This window comes from Anthonomus grandis, chromosome 14 (genome assembly GCF_022605725.1).
Source record: "Anthonomus grandis grandis chromosome 14, icAntGran1.3, whole genome shotgun sequence".
Lineage (NCBI taxonomy): Eukaryota > Metazoa > Arthropoda > Insecta > Coleoptera > Curculionidae > Anthonomus > Anthonomus grandis.
Window position 1 is genome coordinate 18956511 of NC_065559.1, and position 6134 is coordinate 18962644.

The 6134-nt window shown below is 28.7% G+C and overlaps 1 long non-coding RNA gene across 1 annotated transcript; it reads left to right on the forward strand.

Annotated features, from left to right (window-relative positions):
* The first annotated feature begins 3967 nt into the window (after positions 1-3967).
* Positions 3968-5091, forward strand: LOC126744729 (uncharacterized). The gene is made up of 2 exons (XR_007663299.1): positions 3968-4745; positions 4846-5091. It is a non-coding gene; the product is annotated as an uncharacterized LOC126744729 (long non-coding RNA).
* Positions 5092-6134: the final 1043 nt, after the last annotated feature.

Genomic DNA, 6134 nt, shown 5'->3' on the forward strand with positions numbered 1-6134 from the left:
ACTAATACTTAATTTTTTTTGCTTACAAACATCATACCTAGGACTGATCTTAAGTTGTAATGATTGCAGTATTTTTCCTAGATTTTGCATTTTTCAAGTTGATCATTATTTACAGAACTAAAATAGTTAACATCCCTAAACTTTATTCTACTTGTCCTTTTTGAAGTAATATCAGCATCCTAATACAATTACTCTATCAGATCAAAAATGATATTGTCGTTTTTGATTTCGCTCAACAATCTTTCAACTTGCATCTCTTCTAATAGATAGAAGTCGTCCATATTCTCAAAGGGTTCTTTTTGTTTATTTTATTCTTATCCAATATAATTTCTTTCAAGGTTTTAGGCTTATAAGGCCTCCTGGGCTTATAACCCTTCAAAACAAAATCTTTTATACTAAGATTCTTTTAGGGGATTGCACTTTTCACTTTTAATATCATTTGACTGTCGACTTATTTTGCTCATGTTTCTTGCTTTCTTGTATGCAATCTTCCATTAAAGTTTTCTGTTTTATTTTATGTTTTGAACCTCAATTACGTGTAACAGTACTGTAGATGTTTTAAGGCTTGCATGTGCATGCAAGCTTAAAAACAAAAGCGACATGGAATTATTTCCAAGATCATAAACAGAGCACTTTTAGAGCAAGATGTAAATATTAAAATAAATAGCATAGACAACTAGGATATCCCGATGACATAGTTGTAATTGTAGAAACTCCAGAAGATGTTCAGGTACTAATTAAGAGAATAGTAGAGCATATTGATGAGTACAGATTATCACTCAGCATCAAAATAGAAATAACGGTGGTATATAAATCACTACAATTATGTTTTGTTATGTCGATTTCCCAAATATTTCAAATTCTATTAATTTAATAAAGGAAGCTAAATACAAGGTTTTGGCTTTATAGCAAGAATGTAGGAGACATAATCGAAAGCCTTACTAAGATCTCAGAATGAAACAGCTGTATATTCACCCCTTTTTAGACCCTCATTTACTAGTTTAGGTTTAAAATGATAAATAGCCATTGGTGTTGATTTTGGACTTCTAAAACTAAATTGTCTGCTCCTAAAGAGATTATATTGTTTAAAATAATTAGAAATTTTAGATTTTAATGATTTTTTTAGTATATTTTGTAAAAAAAAGAACAATGGATATTAGCCTGCAATTAATTGTAATTGAAACCTTTTTAAAAATCGGGACAACTCTCGACATTTTCAAAATACTAGACAAAATTAAGTCTAGTAGGCACAAATTCAATAATTTTGTCAAGGAATAGACAATTATATTTATAATGTATTTACCAAGTTGAAATATCAACCTCTGCAATTTTTATGTTTGAAATTGTTTTACGTAGTTTGACATTTTGTTGTTATGGATCTAAAATTATGTAAAATATAGCTTTAAGTAGGTATTTGTGAGGTAGGCAACTCGTTTATTATTTTTGATGCAATATTGGTAAAGAAATTATTGAATTCATTAGGTGAAATATAGACGGTTTTTGGTTATTTTCTAAGAGTTAAATAACCCCTTTAAGAGACTAAGTTTAATCCAGGGTTTTTGATTCTTACTTGAATATTAGAAAAAAAAGATGCACTGATATTACCTTGGAGAAAAAGGACAGTTTCAGACTCTAAAGGAATAAAATAATTTATTTTCTTCTCCGTTAAAACATTTTCACAATCAATATAATCCCAATTTATATTGCTTACCATATTAAAGATAGTCTATTTCTTATGTAAGGTTAATATTCTTTATTTATTTTGAATTTATGCTTTATAAAAAGTGGAAATTTTATTATTATCGCAAAATTATCAGATATATTATACTCAAATTGGTATGCTTTTGGTATGTTCACAAACAGTAACATACTGATGACTCTCAGATATATGTTTTCTTTTCCTCCAAGTAATTTTTAGGTATTTTATTAAGGAAGTTAACATAAATATTAAGTATGCACAAAATCATAAATGCATGCATAATGCGAGCAAATCAACAAAAATTATTTTTAGTAAAAATACGAGTTAAGTAACAGAATAATATTACGTCATTAATATTAAAATAAATAAAACCTCTTTTCCAGAATTTATTTAGGAATGATTTTGGATAATACCCTCCAATTTTAAAAACACATTATTTAAAACTTAATATAACATTATTGTATTTAAGAAAAATAAAGTACTTAAAAAATATTTTCCACCAAAAGTAAATATACTACCTATGCAACTCTTGTATTTTATCAATATTTAACTATAAAGATTTTTATTAATATAAAGCTAATTTGTTTAAGTTCCTTTTAAATCTATTCACAAATTATAAAAAGCATGCATGCACGCGTTTTTTATTTGATAAAGCTTTTACAAACCACTTTACCCCATATTTAAATACCAGTCGATTTTATCAATATTTGAAAAACGCATATATAATATTTTCGTGTTTATATACAAAGTAAAGGATACAAGGGCACTTTTTAGTGTCCGTGACCAGGTTCATTTTACTAGAAATAAAGATGATTTTAATATTTGATTTCATAATTTCTCCAATTTTTAAATTTTTTTTTAACAATTTAGCAATATAAATGTGAGATATCTTTCTACATGATGTAAAACAAATATAACTTAATCGATTTAAGAGTAATATTAAATAGCGTCTTCTGGAATAGCAAAAAGAATAATTTTAATATTGCAATGAGTTTCGAATTTTCTATATAGTTCTTTTATGTTTTGGTTCTTTTTCTTATAGTTTTTTTATGCTTTTTTAAAAAAGCTCCTAAAAATATTGAAATATTATGTAATATTATATTATTTATTTTGTTGTTGTCAATATTCGTGCATGCCTTATTTCTTCTCTTATAGCTATCTTGCCTTATTTCTAACTTCACTTTATGCTTCTTAATATGCATAATCATCAAAATTATATTTTTTATAACCTAATATTAATATTCTACATGCAGTGTGCAAAAAAGTCGAGCGTAAAGCCTGGAATTTTTTGATTCCATGGTCATCACTTAGTTTACATTAGGTACGTTTATAGTTTTAATCAGGTTACAGCTTACATTAGGTACCACTATTATTATTTCAGTAAGATAGGCAACAGTATAGTGTTTGGTTTGTTTTGTTTTAAGGTAGATAAATATTGTCTAATTTTTTTGTTTGTGTATATTTGTGTGGATGTTTTGTACCATGTACAAATATGTGTTTCAAAGAAAGACGATTCATATTATTATTAAAAATTTTTTTTGGGAGGTAAAAATTCCAAAGATATCAAGAGGTATGCCGGATTTTTACCGACTAAGACCACTTTCAGAGACCATCGACCACTAGGGCCATTAGCTCTGTTCTAAATAAATTGCTACTTTGACGAGTAAGTATTAACGTTTATTGGCCTACCTAGTGGTTGAATCATAAACCACTAGTACCAAAAGTATTTTCATGATACATTTTTTATGATTACATGATTTATCATGAAAATACTTTACCTTATTAATTATCTTTGCAAATATCTAACAGCGCATGTAATCTATCAGTAAAAAGATACCTTAATCTGAAATTGAGTATTCCTTTCATTTACTATCCATGGCATTTGACACTTCTTGACAGTGGTATGTCATGTCAGTGAAAGTGACAGACCGGCTAATTCATTTTACTATTTTGGTGTGGTCCAAGGATAAAAATTGTTTAAATAAAATAAGATAGTTATTGCAAAGAGCACAGGTATGTAAAGATAAGAGTATATAAAAACACTACCTCCCCATGGTAAATGAACTCTCAGTCATGTGATTGTTTTCAACCAGTAATAACAGTACTTCCGTACTGTCTAGAATTTGGGTCTTCTTGAGGAATTGGTGTTGAAGAGAAAATTGAGGTCCATTTCAATAATTTAATTATTTTATCTTATACAGTGCTTTCGTTTCAAAAGGATCCACTCTTAATAACTTTCTTAAAAAAAAAAAATATTCATTATTTCTAGACATTTTCGCTAACTATTTGCTTACAAATTTACCGATTTCATTTTTTTTTTGGTACCGTTGAATAAAGAATTTTACGCTGCTTACTATAGGTAGAAAAGTTTATAAAGAACCAGCTGCTCAATATGCGCACAAACCCATTTTTCAACACAAAATCGATAGAAAATCTGGTGGCAGAGAGAAAAGACGACCGCAATATATTTTCTCTCGCTTGTTATTAAAGAAACCGCAAGAACAAAGCAGCCGCCGTACTTCGTTTCTTTGTACCTGCCGGGGATTTAAAGCCTATGACGTAGCCTGAAGGCCTACTCAGTGTCGTCTCGTACGGGAAGTGAGTTAAACGTGTTATAAGGCATTTAAAATCTGTTGTGTGTTTTTTTTTGAAGTATAATAGTGAAATAGACTATAGTTTTTTTAGTTCGACTATCCGATTTTTATTGTAAAAGGTAAGTAAAATTGGTTTAAATTATTCAATTGTCTAATAATTTAAAAAAATAAATGAAAATTAATTACTTTTAAAAATTATATTATTTAAAATATACTTTGATTTTAAGTGACAAAATAATAGGTATTTAACTTCTAGGTATATATGTACAGCCTAGAGTGTGCATGTGTATATTAATTTTTTTACTTTCTAATTTTTTTTAGATGTCACCTAAGAAAGTAGGCAAACAAGGACAAATAATTCACAGCCAAGGGAGAGAGATTATTTCTAACGTGGCAGCTTTTATGAAAAAAGAAGCAGAGCAAGGAATTACTATTCCTTTAAAAAATGTTAGGTAAGTGAACAATATAAATTCATATTTTATTGTAGGATGTATTCAAATTTTAATTTTTATTGTATTGATAACTTACAATAATAGTATATAATTATTTTAGACAACGTACGTTAGAGTTATATGAAATAGTATCTGAAAATAAAAAAAAGTATCCTGTAAAAACCAAGTTGGACGACTTAATGGAAAAGCATGGACCCATTGTGTTACGTTTGCCTCCATACCACCCAGAGCTTAATCCGATAGAAAAAATTTGGGCAACTGTTAAGAATTGGGTGGCAAGCAGAAATTCCACCGATAGTGAATAAAAATATGTAATATGTAAAATAATGAAATAAAACTTTAAGCTATACCAATTTGTTTCTTTACACAAGTCGTTTAAAATTCCTGATCCTTCAAAAAAAATGCGAATAAAGTATAATTTTCAGCTACCTATTTGAAGTCCTGTTTTAAAAATAATTAGCGAACTGCATCCTCCTGTAAGTAAAACTATTTTTTATGGGCACATCACAATGCTAAAAAATATAATTTTAATTTATCTACATTTTTTTAAACGAATCTCAGAGCAATTAAATTCAAATATATGCATTCTTAGTTGGTATTTCAACTAAATCAAACGCACTTATAATATCGCTAGCTATACCTACTAAAAATCTAGGGCTATTTAAACTCTAGTACAAATAAATATTAATAATTTCAACAAGTGTGCCGCTTCCACTGTCTTCAGACCTCGACATAGTCATCTGACCCGATCGATAGAATAACGAGATGCGCGGATTTTGCCGCCTGTTGATGTCACCGGTTCTTTATAAACTTTTCTAACTTTATGATGTATCACACGATGGCGTTCCCATTTGACATATTAAAGTGAGGTTAGCTGGAGGTGAGGCAGTGATTGACAGAACTTCAGTAAATGCACAATTAAACGTCCCCCTGTATATCTAATTTGACGTGTTTATTTTTTTTTTTTTTTTTTAAGTTTTTAAGGGTGGATCGTTTTGAAATAAAAGCACTGTATACTTTATTTTCTAGCACAGTGAAATATCCGTGGTTTTCTTATTTGATTTTACCGCTAGTTACGGTTACCAACCCGCCACCTTATGCCGACCCTGCATACTTTATTTAGAAATAGCTTAGTTTGTCATCATTTTTAGAACCTATAAATTTAATGTAATAGACAAGACCGAGAATAATTATCATAGTAATCGATGTAGTCATTATCTCTCAATCAAGTTAGTTGTAAGTTAGTTAGTCTCAATAAATGGTTCTCAATAAATTTGTTTTTTTAAAAAAGCAAATGCTGGTTGTTGTCCTATAACTCGCTATCTAATTTTTTTAATTTAGTCCTATAGTTGGAACCTTTGGTGTGATGCTCAAATTACGAGACAGTTT